Below are 19,702 nucleotides of genomic sequence, written 5' to 3' on the forward strand. Positions count from 1 at the left end.
TCCTAGGTTTTTTTTTATATAAATAAGTAGTTCCAAGCCATTTCAAAAGGAATTAGTAAAAAAAAAAATCTCTTGAAGTGCTGGCATAATGTAAGATGGTAGTTTAAAAATATTCATTTTCAAAAGCAAAAACCTAGTTTTCATGTAGGGAAAGTTTCCTTAAAGATATATTTAAGTGTAACTTTTGGAATAGTAATTTCTAAATGCTGCTGAAATGGCATTTTAATTTTCTAAAAAAGACTTACACTAACAGATAGAACTATAAAAGTTATTTTATTTTTCAATTTGTTCAAACAGCAAGTTCTTGAGAGGAGCAGTGGAAAAGAGCTCAAAGTATATTACACTGCTCCACTATTTCTGACGATTCTAGTTATATTTCAATCAGTGGTACTTTTAGAGTACTTACTGTGTGCAGAGCACTGTACTAAGTGCTTGGGAGAGTACAATACAACAGAAGTGGTAGTCTCGTTCCTTGCTCCCAACAGTCTACATTTCTTCTCCAATTATGTCAATTGCTTTTTATCCCTACCTTTAATATTTGTGATAATACAAGTCATCTTTTTAACCATCTTTCTAACCAGTTCACTGTTTCTTGAAGGTGGTATGTCCCCTTTCATAAAGGACACGTCTTCCAAAATAATAGTGATGGCATTTGTGTTGTTATATTCATGGATGTAGCCCTGCTGATGGTCCAGGGGGAAAAGCTCAGCTCTAGGATTCAGGATGCCTGGGTTCTAGCTTCATTTTGTCTTCTGGGGCCTTTAGTGGCAAAGATTTTTTGTTTTCCGATGGTATTTATTAAGAGCTTACTATGTGCCAGGCACTATCCTTAGCATTGAGGTAGATGCACACTAATCAGGTTGGACGGAGTCTGTGTACCACATGGAGCTCACAATCTTAATCCCCATTTTACAGATGAGGTAACTGAGGCACAAAGAAGTGAAATGATTTGTCCAAGTTCACCCAGTGGATAAATGGTGGAGCCGGGATTAGAACCCAGGTCCTTCTAACTCTCAGACCCATGCTCGATCCACTAGGCCGTGCTGCTTCACACACTGCTTTCTGCTAGAAGAAATAAGTGTTCACAAGGTGAACAAGCCCAGCAGGAACCCTGGCTAATGTAAACGGTGAAGATTACAATAGTGACCGGGGAGATCACCTGCCAGGGCATGACACTTCAATATAGCATCAGCACTATCCTTCCATAGTATTTATTGAGTGCTTACTATGTGCAGAGCACTGTACTAAGCACTTGGAATGGACAAATCGGCAACAGATAGAGACAGTCCCTGCCCTTTGACGGGCTGACAGTCTAATCGGCTTACAGTCTAGTCACTGTCATCGAAAATGCCCGTAAACCAACTCTATTATAAACTGTATTATATAGTACTTTCCAAATGCTTAGTACAATTTTTGGATGGCATTTGCTAAGGGCTGACTATGCGCCAGGCACCATTCTAAGCACTGGTTTAGATACAAGGAAATCAGGTTGGACACCGTTCATGTCCCACAAAGAGCTCACAGTCTCAATCCCCATTTTACATGTGAGGTAACTGCGGCCCAGAGAAGTGAAGGGACTTTTCCAAAGTCACACAGCAGACCAGTGTTCGAGCTGGGGACTAGAACACAGGTCCTTCTGACATCCAGGCCCATGCTCTAATCACTAAGCCACGCTGTTTCTCAATATTTTGCCCGTAGTAAACGCTCAAAAGTGCCATTGAATAAAATGGCTATTGCAAAAAATCAAAAAACAAAAAACCTTTGTGTGCACTTCTCAACGAACTATATCCCTGCCCACATATTACACTTCATGCCTCAGTGGGAATTTGACTTGCAGGGGTCAAAGAAGGCAAGTGGCATTGTGCCAACATGGCACTCAATAAATACAATTACTCCCACCATCACTTTTCGAACTTAAAATCTCTTGCACCTTTTGAATTTCCAAATCCACGAACTCTCAGAGGCTTCTAAACTTGCAAAATTGATTTTCCCTTCCCTTCCCCAGTGGACATAAATAGTGCTAGTAATGCATTTCCAAATTGGTTTGAGCCTTTAGTAGAACTCATCTCTATCCCAAACATGTTAAAAATGCCAAGAGAAGAAGAAAACAGTTTGCAAAGCAGGAGGGAGTTAGTTCTGACTTTGGTTTCCCTCTGTAAATCCACACCGAATCCAACATCTCCACTGGAGTGTTCCCTATTTAGCCTGAGGGAATTTTTGTTCTTTAGTTTGGCCAATTGAGTAAATAACCTTTTCTTACTAGGAAAACAGTTTGGAGAGAACTGTCCTCTCTGGGCTGCTGGAGTTTTCTCCAGAGAGAACTGTCCTCTCTGGGCGGCTGGAGTTTTCTCCAGCCAGGTACCTCCAAAATGGAGCAGAAGGGATTCAGGTTAGAGGGGATGGGTTGAGATGATCCATTAATTTATCACTTTAACTATGTGTCATTCACTATTCTAAATGCTGGGATAGATACAAGCTAATCAGGTTGGACACAGTCATGGTCTCACATGGGACTCGCAGTCTCAATCCCCATTTTAAAGATGACATAACTAAGGCCCAGAGAAATGAAGTGACTTTTCTAAAGTCACATAAGCAGACAGGTGGTGGAGCCAGGATTAGAATCCAGTTCCTCCTGACTCCCAGGCCTGTGCTCTAATCAATTGGCCATGCTGCGTAGTCCAATCTGAATGCAATCTCTGATTTTAATAGGGAGACGATAGATGCTCCATAATCAGGGGTATTTATTGAGTGCTTACTCTGTGAAGAGCACTGTACTAAGTGCTTGGGAGGGTGCTTGGCCATAGAATTGTACTGTACAGTACATGGGAAGCAGCGTAGCCTAGTGGATAGAGCCCGGGCCTGGGAATCCGGGACCTGAATTCTAATCTCGGATCCTTCACTTACTGCTTTGTGACTTTGGGTAAGTCACTTAACTTCTCTGTGACTCAGTTCCCTCATCTGCAAAATGGGGATTCAATGCCTATCCTCCCTCCTGCTTTCACTGCGAGCCCTATACGCGGGACCTGATTCTCTTTTATCTATCCCAGATCTGAGTACATTGCTTGGCTTATAGTAGGTGCTTAACAAATACCGCAATCATTATTAGAATTCGGAGACAAAATTCCCCTCCAAAAGGAACATATAATCTACAGTAGGTGACAATCATTGAAATAAATTATAGGTAACAGAAGTGACATAGTATAAGGATATGTACCTTACCTCTTTCTACCTTGTCCTCTCCTACCTCACCTCACTTCTCTCCTTCTACAACCCAGCCCAGAGACTTTGCTCCCCTAGTGCTAACCCTCTCACCGTGCCTCGATCTCACCTGTTTCGCCGCCGACCCCTGGCCCACGTCCCGCCTCCGACCCGGAACACCCTCCCTCTTCAAATCCAACAGACATTTACTCTCCCCCCTTCAAAGCCTTCCTGGAGGCACATCTCCTCAAAGAGGCCTTCCCAGAACATGCCCCATTTTTCCTCATCTCTCACTCCCTTCTTTATCGCTCTGACTTGCTCCCCCTGCTCTTCCCCCCACTCCCACCCCCATAGCACTTACGTATATATCTGTCACTTGATTTATTTGTATTGATGTCTGACTCCTCCCCTTTAGACTGTGAGCTTCTTGTGGGCAGGGATTGCCGCTGTTTATTGTTGTACTGTACTTTCCCAAGCGCTTAGGACAGTGCTCTGCATGCAATAAGCACTCAATAAATACGATTGATTGAATGAATGAATGTACCTCAGTGCTGCGGGGCTGAAGGTGGAAAGGATATCAAGGGTACGGATCCAAATTCATAGCTGATGCAGAGGGAAAGGCGGGTAGGGGGAACAAATAGAGAAGGCCTCTTGGAGGAGGTGTGATTTTAGGAAGGCTTTGAAGGTGGAGAGTGTGGTGGTCTGCTAGAGAAGCAGCGTGGCTCAGTGGAAAGAGCTCGGGCTGGGGAGTCAGATGTCATGGGTTCAAGTTCCCATTCCGCCGCTTGTCAGCTGTATGACTATGGGCAAGTCACTTAACTTCTCCGTGCCTCAGTTACCTCAACTGTAAAATGGGCATTAAGACTGTGGCCCCACGTGGGACAACCGTCTCCCCCGATAAGACCGTAAGCCCGTCAAACGGCAGGGACTGTCTCTATCTGTTGCCGACTTGTTCATCCCAAGCGCTTAGTACAGTGCTCTGCACATAGTAAGCGCTCAATAAATACTATTGAATGAATGAATGAACCTGATCACCTTGTATCCTCCCAGCGCTTAGAACAGTGCTTTGCACATAGTAAGCATTTAACAAATGTGATTATTATTATTATTATCACTATATGAAAGGGGAGGAAGTTTCAGGCCCGAGGGAGGATGTGAGCAAGGAATCAAAAGTGGGATAGATGAGGTCAAGGAAGAGAGGATAAGTTGTCACCTTCCCAACCCCTTCCTCCAGTCAACATTAAAAGAAGTGAGTGGATGATGTGGGGGGTGGAGGGAAGGGGAGAAGGGAATCAAGGTTAAATTGGTCTTCCTGCCCAACTCAGGCACTAATCCCTTCCTGGGCTTGGAAAGGGAAATTGTTAATTGCCCAGGAAGGGATTAGTGCCTAAGAGTGGAAAGCATTACCTTACTAACAACTTCTTCAGGTTTTATTACCCTAAATTGAGGATTTGGTCCTCTTTCTGTGGCATCTGTGTTTCTGTAACCCTAACTCCAGTGGTGTTGATTTATTTACTGCCCTAGCCAGCTCTGCCTCAACTGGGAGGTAAGGATTGTTTAGAATCTACCGGGAGATTCTTAAAAAAAATCTGAAACCAAGTGAAACACGGAAAGAAGATCGTCTCCAGATGTGTTTCCCCAGATTAAAAAATGCATTTGATCTGAACTGTGCAAGCTGTTACCACTGAGAAGAATTGCTTGGAAAATTCTCCACAGTGACAGTGGCTGCTCCAGAAGTAAGTATCATCCACCCAAATCTACCACATAGTCTACTGTGTCCTATTAAGCAAGTCCTTGCCGATGTAGAAGATAAAATGTTTATCCTTCCATAATAAACATGATCCGGGGTCTTCCAACAGAAGACACATAATTTAAGAATAATAATGTTGGTATTTGTTAAGTGCTTACTACAAGCAGAGCACTGTTCTAAGCGCTGGGGTAGATAAAGGGTAATCGGGTTGTCCCACGTGAAGCTCACAGTCTTCATCCCCATTTTACAGATGAGGGAACTGAGGCCCAGAGAAGTGAAGTGACTTGCCCACAGTCACACAGCTGACAAGTTGAGGAGCCGGGATTCAAACCCATGACATAAGACTCACAAGCCCGGGCTCCTTCCACTGAGCCACGCTGCTGGAAGTGTAGAAAGGATTCAATAGCAGTACAGAAGGTTGCATGACAAACTTTTTTCAAGAATGGGACTATCGATTATTCCCAGATACAATATTCAACTTCTACTGGTCATTATATATCATAAATATATAAAAGTCCAAATAAAATACCTTAGGTATTCTTGTATTTTAGGATGAATCTTGGTGATTAATTTAGCAGTGCAGCATGGTCTAATGGATAGAGGAGAGATGTGGGAGTTGGAAGGTCATGGTTTCTAATCCCAGCTCTGCTCCGTATTCTGTGTCACCTTGGACAAGTCACTTAACTTCTCTGGGCCTCAGTTACCTCACCTGTAAAATGGGGATTAAGACAGTGAGCCCCACGTGGGACAACCTGATTACCTTGCATCTACCCCAGAGCTTAGGACAGTGCTCGGCGCATAGTAAGCACTTAACTAATGCCATCGTTATTATTATATTATTATCTATTGAGAGCCTACTGAATGGTATCTTCTTCAAACCCTGTCTTCTTTGAGAAGCAGCATGGCCTAGTGGATAAAGCATGGGCCCGGGGATAAAAAGCACCTGGGTTCTAATTCTGGCTCCGACGCTTATCGGCTGGGTGACCTTGGGCAAATCACTTAACTTCTCTATGCCTCAGTTACCTTATGTGTAAATGAGGATAAAGGCTGTGAGCCCCATGAAGGACAGGGACTGTGTCTGACCTGATTAGCCTGAATTTACCCCAGTGCTTAGTACCATGCCAGGAACATAGTAAGTGCTTAACAAATACTATACAAAAAAAGACAATGATATTTGTATGAGTGTGTGTGTGTGTGTTTTGCCGTGCGCATAAATCACAGTAATGTCTGTCTTAGATTCTCAGCTCCTAGAGGCCGGGGACCTTCAGAGGGAAGCTCCTCAATGAACACAGTGAGTTTCCACCACAACTTGTGGGGGACTATGGTCTCTTCTCACCTTCCTGTCTTTCCTCCTTTCTACCCCTCTTTCCTTTCCCCTTCTCTTCCTTCATGTAAAAAACTCAAACACCTGTAACCAGGATGGACACTAGACATCTGGGCTGCTGACCCAGGCCCCTTCTCTTTTGCATAATGATAACAATAATAATGATAATGATGATAACAGTAATCACAACATTTATCATAACTGTTGTCTTTATTAAGTGCTTCCTGTGTGTCAAACCTGGTTCTAAGCTCTGGGCTCTTGTCTTGTCTTATGCCGTTGAGTCGTTTCCACCCATAGCGACACCACGGACGCATCTCTCCCAGAACGCCCCACCTCCATCTGCAATTGTTCCGCTAGTGGATCCGTAGTGTTTTCTTGGTCAAATTACCATCGCCTCCTTCCGCGCAGTAAATTCAGGTCTCCTCCCTCAACTCTCTCCCATGCCGCTGCTGCCCTGCACAGGTGAGTTTTGACTTGTAGCAGATTGCCTCCCACTCGGTAGCCACTGCCCACGCTAGGAACGGAATGGGTAGGCCTCTGCTTGACTCTCTCTCCTGAAGCCGAGACTGGTAGAGTATTGGAAACTCTTCAGGTGCAACCACTTCTCTATGCCTCAGTTACCTCATCTGTAAAATGGGGATTAAGACTGTGAGCCCCACGTGGGACAACCTGATTACCCTGTATCTACCCCAGCGCTTAGAACAGTGCTCTGCACATAGTAAGCGCTTAACAAATACCAACATTATTATTATTATGAACCCTGAGAGGATAAACTCTGGGTAGATACGAGTTAATCAAATTAGACACAGTCCCCTGCCCGTATGGGGCTCACAGTCCTACCTCTGGCCACATTCTACCTCTGCTCTGGAATTCCCACCCTCCTCGCAGCACGGCTCAGTGGAAAGAGCCTGGGCTTCGGAGTCAGAGGTCATGGGTTCGAATCCCGGCTCTGCCACTTGTCAGCTGTGTGACTGTGGGCAAGTCGCTTCACTTCTCTGTGCCTCAGTTACCTCATCTGTAAAATGGGGATTAACTGTGAGCCTCACATGGGAAGACCTGATTACCCTCTATCTACCCCAGCGCTTAGAACAGTGCTCTGCACATAGTAAGTAAGCGCTTAACAAATACCAACATTATTATCATTATTATTACATCTGACAATTACTCTCCCTCACATTATAGTCTTATTGAAGCCACAGCTCCTCCAAAGGCCTTCCCTGACTAGGCCCTCTTTTCCCTTCTTCAACTCCCAGGATACTCCCAACTCTCAGTCATTGCCCTGACTTGTTCCCTGTATTCATCACCCCCTCCTAGCCCCACAACACTTATTTACCTATCTGTAATTCATTTATTTCTATTAATGTCTGTCTCCCCCTCTTGTCTGTAAGCTCACTGTGGGCAGGGACTGTGTCTGTTTTATTGTTACATTGTACTCTTCCAAGTGTTTAGTAATAATAATAATAATAATGCTATTTGTTAAGCGCTTACTATGTGCAAAGCACTGTTCTAAGCACTGGGGGGAATATAAGGTGATCAGGTTGTCCCATCTGGGGCTCACAGTTTTAATCCCCATTTTACAGATGAGGGAACTGAGGCACAGAGAAGTTAAGTGACTTGCCCAAAGCCACACAGTTGACAAGTGGCAGAGCAGGGGTTAGAACCCATGACCTCTGACTCACAAGCCCGGGCTCTTTTCACTGAGCCATGCTGCTGATATGGGTGGGAATGTTAGGGATTTTAGGTGCTTCATCCTTAACTATGAAGTAGTGTGTCTTAGTAGCAAGAGCATGGGCTTGGGAGTCAGAGGACCTGGATTCTAATCCCAGCTCTGCCAGTGTCTGCTATATGACCTTGGGCAAGTCACTTAATTTCTCTGTGCCTCAGTTACCCCATTTGTAAAATGGGGATTAAGACTGTGAGCCCCTCTGGGACAGAGACTGTGTCCAGTCCGATTACTTTGTATCTAGCCCAGTGCTTGGTATAGTGCCTGGCACATAGTAAGCGCTTAAGGAGCTCATTAAAAACAAACAAAAAAGCATGATAGTGGGTATCTTGGAGGGCAACCATGGCAATCGTTGACTCATTCATTCAGTTGTATTCACTGACCACTTACTGCGTGCAGAGCACTGTACTAAGCATTTGGGAGAGTACACTACAACAATAGATACATTCCCTGCCCACAGTGAGCTTACAGTCTATAGGTTCACAGTCTATACAATCGATCGATCGATCATATTTATTGAGCGTTTACTGTGTGCAGAGCACTGTACTAAGTGCTTGGAAAACACAATTCGGCAACAGATAGAGACAATCCCTACCCAACAACGGGCTCACAGTCTAGAAGGGGGAGACAGGCATCAATAGCATCAAAAATAGATATATAGAATTATAGATATATATACATCATATTTGTGAGTGCTTTTTTTTGGTTTTTGTGTATTTGTTGAGTGCTTATTGGTGCAGAGCACTGTATTAAGCACAGAAGAGTCAGTAGACATGATCTCTGCTCTCTAAATTAAATTACACATGGGGGAATCAATCATTTGTATTTGTTGAGCAGTTACTGTGTGCAGGACACTCTATTAAGTGCTTGGGAGAGTACAACACAACGATATAACAGACACATTCCCTGCCCACTTGAGTTTACGGTCTTGAGGGAGCTCACAGTGTGTGTGTGTGCCCGGGACAAGTATTACCGTGCTCATTGGGTATGGACCGAAATGGATAAGTGATGCATAAGGGAGGAAAAATGAGGTGGGGAGATGAGAGGTTAACCAGGAAAGAAGAAGCAGTGTTCCCCAGTGGATAGAGCATGGGCCTAGAAGTCGGAAGGACCTGGGTTCTAACTGCAACTCCACCATTTATCTGCTGTGTGACCTTGGGCAAATCGCTTCAATTTTCTGTGCCTCAGTTACCTCATCTGCAAAATGGGAATTAAGACAGTGAGTCTCAAGTGGGACATGGACTGTGTCAAATCTGATTAGCTTGCATCTACACTAGTGCTTAATATAGTGCTTGGCTCATGGTTAGCACTTAACAAATACCATGAAGAAAGGAAAGGCTTCCTGATGGAGATATGATTTTAGAGGGGTTTTGAAGATGGGGTGAGTAGTGATCTGTTGGATATGATAAAGCAGGGAGTTCTCAGAAGGGGAGAGAATGTAAGCAAGGGGCCAACTGTGAGATAAAATTGAGGTATAGTAAGTAGGTTAGTGTTAAGGAGTGAAGTGTGTAGGTTGGGTTGTAGTAGGAAAGGAACAAGGTGGGATAGGAGGTGGAGAGGGGAAGTACTGATTGAGTGCTTTAAAGCAGATGATGAGAAGCTTATGTTTGATGACGAGATGCATGAGCAACCACTGGATATTACTGAAGAGTTGGGAGACTTGCATAGACTGATTTTTTTAAATAGAGAGCACTTAACAAATATCATTTTTTAAAAAGAACCAGAATGATCTTTCTGTCTCTTTTAAGATCTTCAGAAAATTGGTGAAACCATATCTTCACTTGTTTGAGTTGGTTTACCATCAGCATGAACTGATCATTCCTAAATTAATTAACTTTTAGTTTTCACCCAGATTTTAAAAAAGCCCAGATTTCGCCTTACCCTATCCAGTCCCTTCCAAAACAACCACGAGATATAATCAATCAATCAATCAATCAATCAATCAAAGGTATTTATAGAGCAGTTACTAAGTGCAGAGCACTGTACTAAAGACAAGAGAATACAACAGAGTTGGTAGACACTTTCCCTACTCACAAGGAGCTTATAGGCTAGAGGGGAATTTACAGTCTAGGTATATTTAAAAAGCACTAAGATTGAGATCTTACCTATTTAAATCCTGTTTTCTCAAGGATGATTAGGAGTAAACAGTTATTTCTTAATATGATCATTTATTACACAGGGAGATTGGAGCTCCTGCCTGATGTCTTTATAAATAGAATCAATTCTTCACCAACTGGGATGATGTTAGGATCGAGTAGATGACCTGTAATTGTCCCTTCCAAGCTATTTAAAGCACTGTCTTTGTACTAAGCACTGGGATAGAGTCCCTGTCCCACACTAGGTCACAAACTAGGAGGGAGAGTAGACTTCTGATCCCCATTTTACAGATGGAAAATGGAAGCACATCACATAGAAAGTCAGGCAGAGCTGGGATTGTAAACCAGGTAGATTGGTAGCTCCTTGGGGGTAAGGTTCCTGTCTACTTACTCCACTGTACTCTCACAAGTGCTCAGTCAGTGCTCTGCACAGAACATGTGCTCGGTAACACTAGAGAAACAGTGTGGCTTAGTGGCAAGAGGAAAGGCTTGGGAGTCAGAGGTCGTGGGTTCTAATCCCGGCTCCGCCACTTGTCTGCTGTGTGACCTTGGGCAAGCCACTTAACTTCTCTGTGCCTCAGTGCCCTCCTGTGTAAAATGGGGATGAAGACTGTGAGCCCCACGTGGGACAACCTGATGACCTTGCATCTGCCCCAGCGCGGAGAACAGTGCTTGGCATATAGTAAGCACTCAACAAATACCAAAATTATCATTATTAAAATTCTTATTAAACTGTGCGGAGCTGCCTCTACCAGCTGTGGACGGGGTTGTTGAGATGAAAGCAGGGTTGGTCCATTTTGATGACTACCAGGCTGATAGACCACTTACAAATCGTTTTTTTGTGGTATTTGTTAAGTGCTTATTATGTGCCACGCCCTGTCCTGGGCCTTTTGGTAGATAGGAGACAATCAGGTTGGACACCATTAAAAACAAAACACTGCTGACTGATTTAACCTAAATCCCCTGATTGACAGGGCTTTAGTTCTTTCCACTAGACCACCTTGCCTTTCTCCTGAAGTCCATCCTGAAAGTAGGGGAATTGCTCTTTCAAGTGTTGCTGCTCCGTTCGACGGTGTTATCAAATAGCACTCAGCACAAGTGCCCATTTTGGCCGTGTTATTTATCAATCCGTGTTTCTGCCTCTCCTGATTAACCAGAAACCAATTTTGGTGCAGTGAGGGCTCACTGTTGCTAGATGGTAGTGTGCTGCTGCCAAATCAGGATGAGATGGAAAACGGGAGAAAAAATTCTCCTTGGCCCAGAATCTGTCCTCGTTCTCTCTCAGTGAGGAACGTTTTCCCCGGGCTCGCCACCTTGAGAAGGTTAAACGTAGTCCACATTTATTATTTAGCTCTCACTTGAGAGTTTTTAATTGCTCTCTAATTTTAAATCGGCCTCTGGAAGGCATGGAACAAAATTGACTTCTCTTTCAGGAGGTCGCATTTCTTTTTGCGGCCTTTATGAATAAAATCACTCTTTGGACAAAAAAACAAGCAACATAAAACAAAAATGGCCGTTTTCCGAGAAACAGCCTGGGGGGGAAGGAATTACACTGCTCCTTCTCTAGTCTGATGGATGGGGAGGGGGAGATATTTAGTCATCGATCAATCAATAGATGGTATTTATTGTGTTCTTACTGTACAAAGATCTACATCCCACAGAAAATCCTAACCATCGGCTTTATGACGCTCAATCACTTTTAGACTGACTGTAAGTTCGTTGTGGGCAAGGAACGTGTCTACCAATTCTCTTATACTGTACTCTCCCAAGCGCTTAATACCGTGCTCTGTACACAGTAAGCGTTCAATAAATACAATTGATCGACTGAATGATCAGTCGATTGAGTACTTAGCCTCACTCATCTCTCACTACAACCCAGCTTGCAGACTTTGCTCCTCTAATGGCAACCTACTAACTGGTATCTCGATCTTGTCTCTCTCCCCGATTTTCATTCAATCGTATTTATTGAGCACTTACTGTGTGCAGAGCACTGTACCAATCGCTTCCTTGTTCGCTTCCACCCTCTGGCCTGGAGTCCCCTTCTCTTCAGTTCCAACAGACCACCATTCTCCCCATCTTCAAAATCTTACTAAAACCTCATCTCCTCCAGGAAGCCTTCCTTGATAAAGCTCTATTCTCCCCAACTTATTCTCCCTTCCTAGTGCATTGCCAATGTATCCCTTAAGCACTTTGGCACACCCCCCACCCCCACAGTGCTAAGAACCCCTTATGCACTTTGGTTCATTCATATTTATTGAGCACTTACTGTGTGCCAAGCACCAGACTAAGTGCTTGGGAGAGTACAATATAAAAACAAACAGACACATTCCTGCCCACAATGACCTCACAGTCTAGAGGGGAAGACAGACATTAATACAAATAGATAGATAATAATAATAATGTTGGTATTTGTTAAGTGCTTGCTATGTGCAGAGCACAGTTCTAAGCGCTGGGGTAGATACAGGGTAATCAGGTTGTCCCACGTGAGGCTCACAGTTAATCCCCATTTTACAGATGAGGTAACTGAGGCACAGAGAAGTGAAGTGACTTGCCCACAGTCACACAGCTGACAAGGGGCCGAGCCGGGATAAGGGAAGACAGGCATTAATATATATAAATAAATAAATTACAGATATATAGATCTGTGCTTTGGGGATGGGAGGGAGGGTGAATGAGGAGCAAGTAAGAATGGAGCAGAAGGCAATGGGAGAAGAGGAAAGGGGAGCTTTGTCAGGGAAGGCTTCTTGGAGGGGCTAAGGGACGGGAGCCAGGAAGACATGGGTTCTAATCCCAGCTCAGCCACTTGGCTGCTGTGTGATCTCGGTCAAGTCACTTCAGTTCTCTGCCTCATGTACCTCATCCGTAAAATTCATTCACTCGTATTTATTGAGTGCTTACTGTGTGCAGAACACTGTACTAAATGCTTGGAATGTACAATTCAGTAACAGACGGAGGCGATCCCTGCCCAACAACGGGCTCACAGTCTAAATAACCGTTCTCCCTTCCGCTTAAATTGTGAACCTTGCCCAGTTTTTAGCACATATTAAGTAGTTATCAAATACCACCATTATCATCGTTATTTTTAATGATAATAATAGGATGGGGATTAAGACTGTGAACCCCATTAGCTTGTATTTGCTGCAGTGTTTAATACAGTACCTGGCACATAGAAGGGGCTTAATAAACACCATTAAAAAAAACCAAAAACTGACTGGCTTTCACTCCCTGCTACCCCTGGTCCTAGCTTTGAATGGAGCATGGGCAGCCTCAGGTGATCTGCTTTCTTTCCCAAGACCAGCTCCATGCTTTGGTTTGCAAAACAACAGGCAAATCAGGTTTGTGCTTGAGAAACACCGCCCCAAATCGAGCAAGGGGTGGTAGATGGCGGAAACTCCAGGAATTGGCCACTCATTTTGCCAAGCAATGTCATCATCTCTAGAGCTACCCTTCACACACTGATGAATGGCAAATTTCTTTTGCACTTAGAGGAGAAAGAAGTTGTACTTTTTCCCCCTTCAAAATACCCCACACGTGAATATACAAGATTTTAAACAGAATTTAGCTGTCAGGCCAGAATCAGACCGGCACGTTTGGTGCAGTTTAAACAGTGGAGAAGGAAAAGAGAAGCAAAACAGTTGTTCTCAGCTGGGTCCAAGAGTTAAAAATGTGCGAAAGAATATTTTACCGCCCACACTTTAACTGAGAGATTTGCCAGTTTTCTTAATTGAAAATATACGTTTTCCTTACCGGCATTCAGCTGTCCCCCAAGCAGCAGTAGTGCTCGCTAATAATAATTATGGTGTTGGTTAAGTGCTTACTGTGTGCCAGGCCTGTTCTAAGCAGTGGGGACAATAAAAGGTAATCAGGTTGAACACAGCCCCTGTCTCACAAGGGGCTCACAGTCTTAATCCCCATTTTACAAGTGAGATACTGAGGCACAGAGAAGTGAAGTGACTTGCTCGAGGTCATATAGCAGACACGTGGGCTGAGCTAGGATTAGAACCCTCGTCCTTTGACTTCCAAGCCCGTACTCTTGTCACTAGGCCGTGCACACAAAAGGTCTGAATCTTCTCCAGCCTCGGGCCCGTGTGTGATGGCCGTCCACAGCGGTATTGGAGCAGACGCTCTTTCTGCTGAACTTGTCCATTAACCAGGGATTTTACTGCTGCCGGGAATGAAGTCTGTTGGCCTAACACAAGATTCCTAACACAAGGAAGAGGGATTGGGCCAGAGAGCCACAGAGGTTGTGGAAACCAACTCTTAACCAACCTTACTCCATCTTGTTTTCGGTCTCCATTTTTATCACGCCTCAACCACACCCTTCCCCTGTCCTCAATTTCAGCCACACTCTGTCCTCAGAAAACTGCACCCACACTTAATTGGATTCCCTTGTCCGTGTGAAGGAGCACCACGCCCACCACAGACTTTAAATAGCTACCTCTCCCACCTTTTGGTGATGAGGCTTAACCTGCTTTTAAGGCAAGAGGCTGTCCCAGGCCTCATCCACACAGCTCTGTATTTAATATTGCCAAAAAAAAAACCCTTTTGGTATGTTGCTGTGACTTGATTTTTTTTGGTCTCGACATCGCGAAAACTTTCGGTTAATTAAGGACCTCATATATTTCTTGGCTGGCTCAGGGCCGAACCAGAAAAGACATTTTATAAAAGACCACGCTTTTTCACAGCAAAATTCCCGCCTCTGTTAATAGAGCAAAAGGGTGGAGCCAAAAAAAAAAATGATAATGTGAAGGCAGAGGGGCCTACTGTGAAGGGCACAGGCCTGAGACCTGAGGGATGCAGGTAGTTCAGTGAGGTCAGTGAATTGAAAAGCTCTGGATTCACATTCACATACAGCCCTGTAGACCGTAAGCGTATTATGGGCAGGGAACATGTTTGCTAATTCTGTTGTATTATACTCTCCCGAGCACTTAATACGTGCTCTGCACACAGTATGAGCTCAATAAATAGGATTGATCGATAGACGCCCTCCCCGCTGTCATCGCCTCACCTCGGCTTCGCTTTGAAAAATGGTAAATTCTATTCTGCTGGAATACGTGGGACAAATGCTATATTACAAACATACAGGTATGGCCATGCTTTTGACTAGCTTTCCACACTTCTGTCCCACTAACCCTCAGGAATCTGAATCGATGTGCTCTTCTAAATAGGAGAGTCAAGCTCAATATCTATTATTGTCTTCAAGCAAAATTTTGGAGCTGGATTAAATGTTTAGTTTGGCTTCTGAATTGGATGAGAAGCTCCAAAACATTCTTTTGGGTCATTTATAACTGAAAGTCTAGACATGGTGTGCTAGGCAAAGGACAGACTTCATAGGTGGGCCCAAGCCACACTAGGACTTGGATATTTAACCGTTGAGCAGTGCAGCAATGAAAACATTTTCTGTTTAGCAAATGTGTTGAGGGAGGCTATCAGGTGACACACTTTGGAAATTTTTGGGGGGGTGGAAGGGACAGAGAGACCGACAGAGACAGAGTGCAGAGAGTCATAGCAGCAAGGAAGAGGGATTGGGCCGGAGAGCCACAGAAAATGATGCAAAATTAACCTACTCGTGGATTTTAGTGGTTCCCCCTCAATATTAAACCTTTCTCCACCTTCACCTGGTCCAGTGATGAAAGTAATGAACTTTACCTACCTACCCAGGCAATCGATCAGTGGCATTTATTGAGCACTTTCTGTGCACCTAGCCCTGAACTAGGCAGTTGGGAGAGTACAATACAGTAAAGTTGGTTGACACCATCCCTAACTCTCAAAGAGCTTACAATCTAGAGCAGGAGACAGAGACTAAAATAGATCACACTGAGGAACCTTACCAATCTAAGCAAAGGGAAAAGGAAAATCGAGAAATGAAAAGCAAAGTGAAGAACAATGGAAAAAAAAATAATTGTACTCTTTACAGTTAGAGCAGAGCAGGGAAGCACCAGGATAATAATAATAATAATAAATATGGCATTTGTTAAGCTCTTAACTATGTGCCAGGCACTGCACTAAGCCCTGGGGTGGATACAAGCAAATTGGGTTGGACACAGTCCCTGTCCCACGGCGGGCTCACAGTCTCAATTCTCATTTTACAGATGAGGTAACTGAGGCACACAAAAGTGAAGTGTGGAAGTCCAAGGTCAAAAGCAGAGAAGTGGCAGAGCTGGGATTAGAACCCACAACCTTCTGACTCCCAGGCCCGTGATTTATGCACTGTACTGTTTATTGAGCACTTACTTTGTGCAGAACACTATACTAAATGCTTGCGAGAGGGCAACACAACATAATTAGTAGACGCATTCCCTGCCCATAATGCATTTATAGTCTAGAGAGGAGACGGTTATTAATATAAAACATTTACAACAGATAATTTAAAGATATGTGCATAAGTGCTGTGGGGTTGGGGGTGGGGTGAATATCAAATGTCCAGAAGCTGCAGATCCAAACAGTGCAGAAGGGAGAGTGAGCCAGGGAAAATGAGAGCTTAATCGGGAAAGGCCTCTTGGAGGAGATGTGACCTTAATAATGCTCTGAAGGTAGGGAGAGTGGTGGCCTGGCATACGTGAAAGGAGAGGGAGTTCCAGGCTAGGGGGAGGAGGTGGGAAAGGACAGTGAGATAGATGAGATCAGGGCACAGTGAGTAAGCTGGCACTAGAGGAGCAGAGCGTGCGGGTTGGGCTGTAATAGGGGATCGGTGACGTAAAGTAGGATGGAGCAAGCTGATTGAGTGCTTTAAAGCTAAAGGTAAGAAGTTTCTGTTTGATACAATTGATTGAGCGCCTAGGGGAAAGAACACATGCTGAGCCTCCCCCCCTTTCCCTCTGCTCCCCTTCCTCTCCCCACACACCCTCTGCTCTTCCCCCTTCCCCTCCCCTCAGCACTGTGCTCGTTTGTATATATTATTTATTACCCTATTTATTTTGTTAATAAGGTATATATCTCCTTGATTCTATTTATCTTGATGATGTTGTCTTGTTTTTGTTTCGTTCTGTTTTGCTTTGCCGTCCGTCTCCCCCGTTTAAACTGCGAGCCCGTCTTTGGGCAGGGATTGTCTCTGTTGCCGAATGGTACGTTCCAAGCACCTAGTACAGTGCTCTGCACATAATAAGCGCTCAGTAAATACTATTGAATGAATGAATGAACCTGCTGTGTGACCTTGGGCATGTCACTTAACTTCTCTGCACCTCAGTTTCCTCATCCGTAAAACGGGGGTTCAATACTGGCTCTCGCTCCTATTTAGACTGTGAGACCCATGTGGAGCCTGATTACCCTGTATCCACCCCAGCGCTTAGTACAGTTCTTGGCATATAGTAAGCCCTTAACAAATACCACAAGAATTATTATTATTATGTGACCTTAGACGAGTGATTTACTTTCTCTGTGCTTCAGTTTCCTCATCTGTAAAGTGGGAATTCAATACCTGCTCTCCCTCCTACTTAGACTGTGAACCTCATGTGGGAAAGGGGAGGGTGTTTGACCTGATTATCTTGAATCAGGATAGGCTTAGCAAAGTGTTTGGCACATTGTGAAGTTCTACTTAAATTGAAGTATGGGTGGATTCCACTTATTAGAGAAGCAGCGTGGCTCAGTGGAAAGAGCACGGGCTTTGGAGTCCGAGGTCATGAGTTCGAATCCCAGATCTGCCACTTGTCAGCTGTGTGACTGTGGGCAAGTCACTTCACTTCTTTGGGCCTCAGTTCCCTCATCTGTAAAATGGGGATTAAGACTGTGAGCCCCACGTGGGACATCCTGATTCCCCTGTGTCTACCCCAGCGCTTAGAACAGTGCTCTGCAAATAGTAAGCGCTTAACAAATACCAACATTATTATTATTATAAGCACACTACCACAATTATTATTCGGTTCATTCATTCAATAGTGTTTACTGAGCGCTTACTATGTGCAGAGCGCTGTACTAAGCGCTTGGAATGTACATACTGTACTAAGCACTTGGGGAAGCACAACAGAAGCAACTAGGAGTTTGCAATCCAACAGGGAGGACCGAAACACAGAATCTTTGCAAATGATGGGAGCCAGCGGAATAACAAGCATCAGAGAAGGATTTGAATGCATATGCAGAATAAAATGTCAAAAGAAATTACAATAGGAAATGAATGTACAATTGAAACTACATAGATGCAAAAATACTGTGGATGAGAATAAATGCCTACGTTCTAGGGGTGGCTGTTGGGTTGGAATGACTTGGAGAATTAAAAGCCGTGTGGCCTGGGAGGACCTGGCTTCTCATGCCATCTCAGCCACTTGCCTGCTGCGTGACGTTGGGCAAGTCACTTAAATTCTCTGCACCTCAGTCTCCTCAACTGTAAAATGGGGATTCGGTAACTGTTCTCCAACCTACTTAGACTGTGTGGCCCTTGCAGGACGGGGACTGTATCCAACCCAATTAACTGCCGTCTATCCTAGGGTTTAGAACAGAGCTTGACACATAGTAAATGCTAAACAAATGCCGTAATTAGAATTATTTGCTATTATTATTACTGCTATTAGGAATTAATCAGAAAAGCCTTACGGGAGAAGGAGGGACTTCAGAATGGCTTTGAAATTGGTGAGAGCCGAAGTCTGGTGGATCTGCGGAGACAGGGATCGCTCCATGCTGGAGGATTTGGAAGGCAAAATCCCAGCAAAGACTACCTCCTTCCCTTCCCCTCCCCACTGACAGTTCTAATCCCAACTCCACCACTTGTCTGCTGTGTGACCTCGGGCAAGTCATTTCACTTCTCTGGGCCTCAGTTACCTCATCTGTAAAATGGGGATTAATTGTGAGCCCCACATGGGACAGGCCCAGTGTCCAATCCTATTTACTTGTATCCACCCCAGCACTCAGTACCGTCTCTGACAGAGTAAACGCTGAACAAATACCACGATTATTACTATTCCGGCTATAATGAGGAAAACCCTCAGTATAACAAGGTACCTCCTGCACCTATCTCTGTTAGCTGCACTTTCAGCCTCACCAGCTTCCAGTCGCCATGGCCAGTCCCGAGCTCCAAACGAGACTATTTTCTCTGGATGATGATTTCTCACTGTCATGCTGTGACCCAGTCAGAAGGAGTACGATATAAAAATGGTATGGAAAGAACGCAATAGAACAAATGAACAATCTAGCAAGTCACCGCACCAGTCGGGAAGTCAAGAATGAGGAAGCTGGGCTTTCCTCTTCCTGGTTTTTATATCTTCAAACTCTGTTACTTTCCTGCGCCTCTAATTTATTTTACTGTCTGTCTCCCCTGTGACCTGTCCACTCTCGCTAATGAGAAGCGGCACGGGCTAGTGGGAAGAGCCCTGGCCTGGAATTCAGAGGACCTGGCAGCCCGACTCCACCGCGTGCTTGCTGTGTGACCTTGGGCAAGCCACTTAACTTTTCTTTGCCTCAGTTTCCTCAATTGCAAAATGGGGAATCAATACCTGATCTCCCTCCTCCTTAGCCTGTGAACCCTAAGTGGGACAGAGACTGTGTCCACCCTGATTAACTTCTACCTTTTCCAGCACTTAGAACAGTGCTTGACACACAGTATGTGCTGAACAAATGCTATAATCACAGTCATCATAATCATATACTCTCTCAAGCACTTAGTATAGTTGCTCTGCATAGAG

At 44.4% G+C, this 19,702-nt stretch overlaps 1 protein-coding gene across 1 annotated transcript in view; it reads left to right on the forward strand.

Moving 5' to 3' along the window:
- Window positions 1-16,729: 16,729 nt before the first annotated feature.
- Window positions 16,730-19,702, forward strand: part of ECHDC1 (ethylmalonyl-CoA decarboxylase 1) — a 75,091-nt gene continuing 72,118 nt past the window's right edge. Inside the window, exon 1 of the mRNA XM_029058250.2 lies at window positions 16,730-16,832. The gene's annotated coding sequence lies outside the window, so the exon portion shown is untranslated. The remainder of the gene's footprint in view (window positions 16,833-19,702) is intronic.

This window comes from Ornithorhynchus anatinus, chromosome 2 (assembly GCF_004115215.2).
Source record: "Ornithorhynchus anatinus isolate Pmale09 chromosome 2, mOrnAna1.pri.v4, whole genome shotgun sequence".
Classification (NCBI taxonomy): Eukaryota; Metazoa; Chordata; class Mammalia; order Monotremata; family Ornithorhynchidae; genus Ornithorhynchus; species Ornithorhynchus anatinus.